Consider the following 10,563-nt stretch of genomic DNA (forward strand, 5'->3'; position numbering starts at 1 on the left):
TGAGACACGACCCTGGACCAGAAGCTTCACTGCAGCTGCATCACTACCCACTTTAAACCCCTCCGAGCCATACATGAAGCAAACCGACACCCACTATGAAGATGCAGAAGGACCACGAACTAGAAGCCAAACAGCAAGATCACAACTCACCAGCTCAAATCCCCAGCAACTAAGACTAACCTGAACACAACCAAGCCCCCACCTGAACAGAACACGCCTCCAACCAATCAGAACATGGCTAACCCCCAACCAATCAGAACACAGCCAAACCCCTACCAATGAGAACACACCCCCACCCAATCAGAACACAGCCAAGCCCCCACTGAATCAAGTCCCACCCCACTGGCAGTTAAAAGGAGGAAGCAGCTGCAATCTCACATTACTCTGAGAAGCACAGAGCCGGAGACAAAAGCCTGAAGATGATGAATGAGACTTCATCGAAACGTTGCCTAGATACTTGAATCTTACGCGGAGAAAACCCGAACAACCAAAGATCCATATATATATATATATATATATATATATATATATATATATATATATGTATGTATGTATGTATGTATGTATGTATATATGTATATATGTATATATGTATATATGTATATATGTATATGTATATGTAAATGTATGTATTTGTTTTCTTAAGTTTTCGTGGGTACTTACATGTATGGCATTCAGCTTTGTTGTTTGGAGAGGGGGGAAAGATGATATAGAGAACATGTGTACATGCATGCACACACATGAGAAAGAGAAAAAAAAAGCTTGTATACAAGGATCTTTACAAGGATCTTGTTGTTAAACATAAAATCAAGTATTTCCCACCATTTGCTTCCTTATCGTTAGAATTACTTCCTTCTCTGTCATGTTTGGATTGGATCCTGCAAATCATACCCCTAATTTTGACTGATGAAAGGAGAACATATTTGCTATACTTTAATTTTAGTAGAAGAGCATAGAGGCAGTGCCTTCTTAACAGCATTATGAGTCCTGGGCAAAGCAGTGTACTGGGGCCCCTATGACAACTATTCATAGGAATAAAAATGTAAATAGTTGATAAAATTAAACATATTTATTTTATTGACACTTCCAAGAAAATTGGTGATGAAACATTAAAAACATGCTGTGCAGCAATAACTAATCAATATGATAAACATTTGAACAATACACGAGGCTTGAAAAACACAATAAAACTCAGTAAGCCATACAGTTTCTGTATTTATATGATACAAGGTGCATTGAAGGGTTAACATACACAGATTAGTATAGGGCTTCTATGCTCATGGGGCCCTTGGGCAAATGTCCATCAGGCCCATGCATTAAGACAGCTGTGTATAGAGTTAGCTCAGTTCTGAACTGTGGAAGCATTGCTTGCTCCCTGAGCTTGGTTGTTTGCTTGCAGACATTTAATGATCCAACTTGGTAATATCAACATAGTGGATATAAGATTCACTCCTTGTTTATGTACAGTAACTTGCCCGCCAGTGTTGGTGGGGATGTCTTTTCTCCATGGTAGTTCCTTGACTAAGGTATTGTTTTTTGCTTGATTGTTCATCTGGTGTTAATCATTGCTTATCTGGATGAAGACTGCTGGATGGGATGTGTTCTGGTCTGCTTGTTTCTTTTTTAACCTTTTTATTTTCTCTTTTAAATGGAGCATAAACATTGTTTATCTCTGTTCGTCTATTGACGGCTGATTTGTCTGAACACCAAGCAACTTCCTGGAAAGTGCAGGAAAGAGAATTGAGAGAAAATTATTACAAGAAACTTTCTCACTGTTTTCATACAAGATCAGAGAGCCTCAAGAATTGTTGGATGTTTCTTTTCTGGAAGTATTGAGGTAGAGATTGAAGGACTATCTGTCAGGTATACTGTAGTTTCATTCACTAGATTATATATATTCTAAGATTCCTTTCTATAACTTAAATTTGGCAACCTGAGCAGCTGAAAAGGAGAGCATGACATTTTCCCCTTTCTGTTATGTTTTTTTGCCCATAGGAAAATCCATTTTTCTGCTCTGACAGGGTTCTTTGCTTTACTGTAGCTGCTAAGTATTTTTTAAAAAATTGGATCTAGGTTTCTTTTCACTGATACATCTTTTTGTGTTTCTTGTTTCAAATTTATTTTTAATCTTTTCTTTTTATTTAGACAGAGATTTTATATTTATTCAGATTCCAGTAAGACCATTTGCTCCTGTTTCTGACAAAAAGGTGACATCTACACCATAAATAAATTGGCAAACCCATGTAATTGCTCTGAGATGTTTTTTTAAACCTGAAAGGAGAGAAAAATACAACTCAACTAAATCATTGCCAACTGAGAACAGTGTGTGAGTCAGTATTTGGAGCTGAGTCAAACCTAAGAATTGAGGAACCAAATTTGTCTGAGCACATGTTTGTTCTCAGTGTCATCAAAAGCTTGAGAAATTATGGAAATGGCTGACTAACATGTATCATGGATACCTATTTTGTCTGTTCAACGAGGAATGTCATCGAAACAGAAATAGTCATAGACTGAGGAAAGAAGTGATGGTCTTAATCTCAGGTACCTTTGAACAGAATGTGTGATGGCAAAATATTGCTTAAACAAGGGGTCTCCAACCTTGGCAACTTTAAGACTTGTGGATTTCAATTTGCAGAGTTCAACTCTGGGAGTTGAAGTTCACAAGTCTTAAAGTTGCCAAGGTTGGAGACCCCTGGCTTAAACCAATGATCTTGGCAATTTCACAATATAATACTGTTGGAAGTTATAACCCACTCCTCTCCTAGAAAATGAAAGATCCTAGGAAATATAAAAAGGCAGAAACTCAGCCCTCCCTTTGTCAATGGGCCATTAAGGCCTGAGCAGTCAATTCTACATAGCAAAGGTAGGATTAGCCCTCTACCCATCTCACCATATGGCACCTGGGAAGATTACATTAGCCAGCACTCAAACAAGCCTGGGACACAGACAAAGCCTACAAAGTTAGCTAAAAACCCCTGCCCCTGGGACTCTGACAGCCAATGGGATACATTTCTTACACAGGAACAGGAAACAGTAAGGTGGGGCCCAACAGATGGTATAAAACTCAAGCACTTTCAGCATCTTGGACCTTTTTTCTTCACCCAACATCTTGAAGCATGTGATTGCCTTTTTCACCCAGGAGCTCCCAGGAATACGATCCTGTCCACCAGGGGTGGAATCTGACTGGTGTAACTACCGATTCAGTGATTTTACATTTCAATGATGTGGTCCACTCCCCTTCCCTGTCACTCTTGGAGCTGCTAGTAGGAATACATTAGCAGCCAGTCAACACCTCAATCTTTGAAAGCTGCCTTTAATTTTTGCAAGAAAGATTAAATTTTTGCATACTTATTAAATTATAAGATAGGATAATCTTTATTGTCACTTTTTACTATAAGCACACTGGCCCACAATAAAAATGAAATTAATCTCCAGAGGAAAGGGGAAACATGAGAGTTTACAAAATAGATGCTATATAGAACAAAACTGTGACTGAAACTGGATGTTTTGCTTTGGATACCATGAAGTCCCCTCCCAGAAGATAATGAGGGAAATAGGTCATGAAGCATCCTAGACAATCCTGTGGACCCTGTTCAAGCATCACTTATATGCTATGTAAATTATACAAAATTATGGCTTGGTGAAATTGGGGGGTATAATGGGAAGATGGCAATGCACTGTGGCATTGTTGACTACAGGAAAAGAAAGAACCCAAGATCAAACATCTCACAACTGTAGAAGAAATGCTGTAAAACTGTCTGTGGTCTCTTGGGAGAAAGAATTCAGGCCATAGTCACAGCTAACTGTGCTGCACACAGAATTCATAGTATAGAAGGAATGTAGATTTCTGCAATGATCAGGGTTTTCATTCTCCGTGTAAAGGACCTGGTTAGGGCTTTCTAAATTGTAAACCCTCTCAATGACACTTTGCAACTTAGCTATAAATATGTTGTAGCAAACCCAGCCAATAGCAACTGGGCTACAGAATACTATGACATGTGAACTCAGTGCAAACATGTGTAAAAGGAAAATCTACTCAAACATCACTTGGCCTTCAGCCGTTGCTCTGGTTTATCTTGCAATGTCTAACGTCTGACCCTGGACTCTTGTGATTATAGGATTGATTGATAGGTGGCTGACCAGTACTAATTAATGTTTGTTCAGAGTCATTCCTCTGGAGGAGGGGGAGGATATGGAGACTACTTGGTTAGAACTAGTTATCCCAAAAGTAGATGCATCTCTTATAAGAACAAGGTTCAGTTGGCCACTGGTTCTCCTTCTGTCCCAGTGAGAACTCCAGTCTATCTGCAGTGGGCAAAACCAGAACAAAACAAAAGCCCACAAGATCTGAACCTTATTTCTAGTATATATCGGATCTGCATGTTGATAGTTGCTAACTCTAACTCTAACCCTACCAGATCGCTGTGTCTTTGAAACACAGCTTATAGCTCTGGAATCAGTATTAACTGAGTAAAGTCTAATGGGATGCACTCTGGGTATTAAGGATTCCAATAACGAGGCACCAAGGCAAACTCCTGAACCAAAACGTGAATCAGTGTGTGTTGAAGTATTCCCTGTTAGGAGAATGAGTGCACTCAGGGAAACGTAGCGAGAGTGGTGATGAATAACATCAACCAGCACACAGATACACTGAATAGCAAAATGTAGATTTTACTTCTTGTAAATGGGTAAACAAAGTCCAACAAACAGTCCAAATCATACATGGTTAAAGCAGTTAGTATTTAAAACAATCAGTCCAGGGATAATCCAAAAACAAAGTCCAGTATCATAAACAAAGTTCAGTAAAAGGAGTTTGCAAACAGTTGCAAGACTCACAGTAATCCAAGCAGAATGATGATCAGGCAAAAGGCAATAGGGAAAAAGCAAGAAGAGAACAAATCAGGTTTCTGGCTCCATCTTATGGCTGTTGGAAGAACCTCAGCCAATTACAATTACAGCATTCTCTTAAAGATACAACAGTATTAAATGATTATCCTGGTTTATATATTGCCAACTCAACTGTTAGGTGACTATCATTCATAACAGTGTGCCTCAGCAATTCCATAGGCTGGATACTGATGCAAGATGTTCCAGGTTTTTTGCATGAAAAGGATAGGTTGTGTTTGCAAAATTGATAAAAAAGTCATGTAGTGGGACTCATAAGATGTACATAGCCCAATTTTATTCAATGGGATTCCAGCCCTCCAAAGATAGACCTCCATACAATTGGGATCATCAATTCTGTTGCTAGGCAAACTTACAACCTCACTTCCACCACAATTGTTAAGCAATCACCCATGGTTGTTAAGTGAGATATTATGTGACTGTGAATTTTACTGTAGTTTCTCCATTGACTCCGCTTGTGGGAAATGTGCAATTGGTGATTACATGACGATAGGATTTTGAAGTGGTGCTAAACACCCATCAGTTGTGAAGGGTGTCAGGCCCAAATCTCAATCATATGGCTGCGGGATGCCATAACAGTCACAAACACCTGCTAGTTGTGAAGCACCTGAATCTTGACCATGTGACCATGAGGGCACTGTAATGGCCTTGAATGTGAGAACCAGTCATAAAGCAACTTTTTCAATGCAGTTGTAACGTTGATGGTTGCTAAACAGGACCGTTGTTAAGCAAGGACTACCTGCATTGGAAAATAAATTCATGGATCATGGCACGTTCCTATATACATAGAGGAAGGAATCTATCGTATAGCATTTAGCAGAATTGTATGGACAGTCCATCCTTGCCTTAGACTGTCAGAGAAAGAGATATACAGGTAGTCCTCAAGTTACAATCATAACTGGACCTGGCAACTGCAGTTGTAAGTCATGACAGTTGTAAAGTGGGTCTCTGCATGACCAGTCTTGATTTTATAACTTTTTTCTGAAGTTGTCAAAAAAAAGCCCATTGCTCATTATGAGTTGTTTTTTTTGGGCCACAAACTGGAAGCACATATTTGTTTTTGCTAAAAACCTGACATACATGATGGTTTCTGGCAAAGCTATCATATATCATGATAATATGACCACTGATAACATCTGTAAATGTGAGCCAACTGCTGAACACCCAGTATGCAGTCATGTGCACTGGTGGGATTCAAATAATGTAACAACCGGTTTTCTGCCCTAATGATTTCTTCCAACAACCAGTTCACCAAACTGCTCAAAAAGTTAACAACCAGTTCTCCCGAAGTGGTGCGAGCTGGCTGAATCCCACCACTGGTTATGTGACAGAGAGAAACTGGGCAAGTCAGAGGGAAGGAGTGAAGTGGTAAATTAGTCTAGAATCTCTATGTAGGCACAAGAGTGCAAGATCTGACTTAGGTGCAAACTACCAGTCTGGAAAGATTTCTGTGTTATAGGCATGAGCAGTAAAATAGCTAATTGAACTCTTTACTTGTGGATCTAATTGTTTATGCCTGACATCATGTAACCACCTGGGAGGTGGGGGCTGATGTTGTAACTGGGTTATTAATATCTTTTGGGGTTTCATCTTAAGTTTGAACATGTTGCTAAGTGTAAATGTACCTGTATAAAATATATGCTACAGATATGTAAAAATCTCATATCTCAGGACATTACTTAATACAATCTCTCCCTCTCTCCCTCTCCCTCCCCCCCCCTCTCTCTCTCACACACACACCAGCTTAAGGAAAAATGAAGAGATAGGTATAACATGATCTGTGTTAATTCAGCTATTGTGACTTGTGTACCACAATTTAACATGACACAGTATGTTAAGTGAAACAGCCAACTGCCCTTTAATAAACAATGGTTAGTACAATATGGAAATTCAGTAGTAGCTTGCCTTCTTTAAGGCACTCAATAAGTTACTTGAATCCTTTAGCTGAGATTTACTGTTCTGGAGAGACCGTGGTATGTGTTCATGGATGCTTGATCTATACTAATTTTTCCACTGAAGCATGTTATCTTGGAATGGAATCTGCATCCAGGGACTGCTTGTTCCTTGGCTGGAGTCCTTCGGAGAATCTCAGTGTAGCTTTGTGTTTGGTCAGCAGTGCTGACAAGCAAGTGTTTGCAGCCTCCTCACCCCAGTGGCTTCTTCCGTTGCATTTCTGAGTGCTTGAAAGCATAGATGGCCCCTCTTCTGAAGAGGAGTGCCTGAGTGAGAAACCCAGTCTATCTCCTCCGAGAAGGAGGGCTTGCTAGTGCTACAGTTGCGGTGGAAAAAAGCTGTCACTCCCTTTTCTCCTTTTTCACACAAAGAAAACAGTGTGAGTTCTGTGCAAACATCTTAGCGTTGTTGTTGATGTGGCACCAGAGAACAATAGTGTTGGCATTCCTCCTCCTCCTCCTCCATATATTTGGAGGATACAGAGACTATTTTTTCTTTCTAAAAAGAGGTAACCAAAAGAAAAGTAGTTTTATTAGCCTGTCACTGATAAAAGAAAAATCAAATCAAAACAAAAGGATTTTGTTGCACCTTAAAAACCAACAATGCTGTCATAGTGGAAACTTTTGTAGACTAGTTGCCCTGAATGGCTGGATTCACTCACATCACACTATGAATAAACCATATTATGGCTTAGGCCTTAGAACAGTGGTTCCCAACCTTTTTTTCGCCCCGCACCACTAAAGAAATTTCACTCGAACCTCGCACCCCCTGAAATAAATAATAAATAAAAATGCCAACATATAGCCAATATCCTATTATTTACCTGGACTTTTCTTGCACCCCCTGGAATATTGTCTCGCACCCCCAGGGGGTGCGAGCTCCCCAGGTTGGGAAACCCTGCCTTAGAACAATATCAGAAACCAGCTTGAGTGGGGGGTGTATGTGTGAGAACCTGGATGAAGAAGTGCAAGAGAGAATGGAATAAGCAACTCCTTGTTTGTTTGTTTTCCTGCATATCTATCTTATCTTATTTTATCTTATCTTATCTTATCTTATTTTTCCTTTCTATCTATCATCCATCCATCCATCCATCCATCCATCCATCTATCTACCTATATCATTTGCCACCCATCTCTCTATGGGGCTACTCTGGGAGGCTTACAATAGTATAATGCAACTTTTTTTTTACAAAAAAAATGTAAATATAACAATAGTAAAAAAACTAATAAAAATAAAAAACAACAAAAATCATATACCCTAGTTATGCTGGACTTCAACTTTGATCTGCCTTTCATGAATATTCAGCACTGGCTATGCAGAGTGGGAGTTTATTGAAGATAAATTCCAGCACAAAGGCCCCAGATTGAGTGAGATGAAATAGGTTGCATCTTTGAATGAAACAAGACTGACGCGCTAGCTAGCAGGTACTTGGAAAAGCTGCACCCGGTATGCCAGGATTTTGTTGCAGATGTCATTTGCTTTGTAACATGGACATGTTTACCCACACAGCATTTATTTATTTTATTTTTATTTATTTATTTTGTCAAGCGATTATAAGATAACATGTATAAGTATAAACATAGTTATGAAAACACGAAATGGATACATATAAGAAAAATAAAAAGAAACAATAGGACAGGGGTGGTAGGCACGCTGGTGCGCTTATGCATGCCCCCTAATTTAATATTTAGCAATAGTTTACTCCAGAAGCAGGCAAACTTGGGGGTGTGGGGTTAAAAGGGACAGACCCCCAAAAGCTACAGTGTGAAGCTAGGATATCAAAGAGAGGCAGGGGTGAAATTCAAAAATTTTCCCTACTGGCTCTGTGGGCGTGTCTGTGGGCATGGCTTGGTATAATAGTAATAGCAACCGGGGGCGATTTTTTTACTGATTCAAATCATCCCTACCACCTCTCTCGAGCAGGGCCAAGGTGGTTGAATTTAACCTCTGAAGAGAGGGCACAGATGTTTGGTTTGGTTGAGGGGTAGGGGTTTTTATTTTATCAAGTGTGCTTTATTGTCTAAATTTTATGTTATTCAGCTATAGTACATTTCTTGTCTCAGAATGATGAGTCGTCATGCCATTGATTTCTTGTAATGCTGGCTGAGGGGCTCTTGGGGGTAGGCAGCACAAACGGGGCTTCTGGCAACTCATCCCTGGGTTAATCAACCTAGCTTTTAGTGTTGTACCATACCAGCTGAAAAATCAGCTGGTAAAGCACAATAGTTGGATATAGACAGTCCTCGACTTACAATAGTTCATTTAGTAACCGTCCAAAGTTACATCACTGAAAAAGGTGACTTATGACCGTTTTTCACATTTACAACCATTACAGCATAGGTGTCAAACTCGCCACATCATGTTGCTGTGACGTGACGTTTTGTGATGTTTTCCACATTCACGGAGCTGGGGCGGGTGTGGCTGGCACATGATGCATCTGGCCCACAGGCCACCAGTTTCGACAACCCTAATATTACAGCATTCCCATGGTCATGTGATCAAAATTCAGACTGTGCTGTCCAGCCAGTGTATGGGAATTGGATAGTTAGGTAGCAATTGTGAGCTGTCCCCTTAAAGGAATGCATCATGGTAAATGTAGTTAAGTTATCCTAGGAAATGTAGTCCATGTCATGTGACCACATCTGTAATCCTAATTGGTCACTAAATTGACCCTCGATGGGTCTGGCGAGTTTTCCTCACTCTTGGCTGAACTCATGGACTTGTGGTAACTGTTCTACTTCTATCGTTACAAGATGGGAGAAAAAGTATAGGAGATAAACCATCTTTTTACCTACAAGACAGATATGCAAAGGATTTGTCATTAAAGAAGAACTTTGTAACAAATGTGAGTTATGAGGATACCTGATGAACCAATAAAACCAATCCATAAACATTGTTATGGATGTTTTGTGGAGTTTATCTATCTGCATCTGTGCAGGATACAGCGTGACGCTCAACCATTGTCCCCAGTATGGGAGAACAACATCCTCCGTAAGTACTGGGAGAAAGACTACAAACTGTCTTTGACTTACAACCTGAACTCACCCAACGAGAATCCAGGGGGAGAACCCTCTACGTCAATACCTCCCCACAACTCAGCAAATGCTGAAGATTACTGGAGAAACTTGACTTTACAGAGAGGAAAGCTAAATTTGCATGTCAATGGAGTTCGCATATTCTCTGACAAGCCAGGCGGTGAGTATCTAGTATGGAAGAAACATTTCCTGCACCCCTTCAGGCAGCACACCTGAACCCTGATGAAATAATCAGACACTTGATAGTATGGCTAGGGCCACAGTCTGCTGACATACCGAGGGCATTTTATGCATCCCACTTAGATGATCTGGCTGCTGCTCTATGGTTATCATGGGAAAGGCTTGACGAACTGTATGGAGCCTCCGAGGACGTAGAAGCAACACTCTTGGATAGCCTCAATAGTTTTCCTAAAATTCCTATCAACAAGCCTCGCCGGATCATAGATCTCACTAACATACTTGTCCAGCTGAGAATGGCACAACGGGATCCCAACTTAATGGGACTCACCTGTCTCGATCATGTTGACATGCAGAACAAAATTGTTTGAAAACTTCTGCAGGTGCTACTTGAAAAGTGATTCCAGCTGTCTGACACCTTCATGGCCAAGGATCGCCACCACTTTATACCCTTCACACTTCTTGAAGAATTCGTGTCCCACCAGGTGACAGT

General features: G+C 40.2%; 1 long non-coding RNA gene across 1 annotated transcript in view; it reads left to right on the forward strand.

The window, feature by feature from the left end:
• Positions 1 to 9,880, forward strand: part of LOC148124431 (uncharacterized) — a 49,747-nt gene extending 39,867 nt beyond the window's left edge. Inside the window, exon 5 of the long non-coding RNA XR_015740199.1 lies at positions 9,797 to 9,880. This is a non-coding gene — a long non-coding RNA (uncharacterized LOC148124431). The remainder of the gene's footprint in view (positions 1 to 9,796) is intronic.
• Positions 9,881 to 10,563: the final 683 nt, after the last annotated feature.

The sequence above is a fragment of the Pseudonaja textilis genome, chromosome Z (genome assembly GCF_049901715.1).
Source record: "Pseudonaja textilis isolate UNSWEBS1 chromosome Z, rPseTex1.2, whole genome shotgun sequence".
In the NCBI taxonomy this organism is placed as follows: domain Eukaryota; kingdom Metazoa; phylum Chordata; class Lepidosauria; order Squamata; family Elapidae; genus Pseudonaja; species Pseudonaja textilis.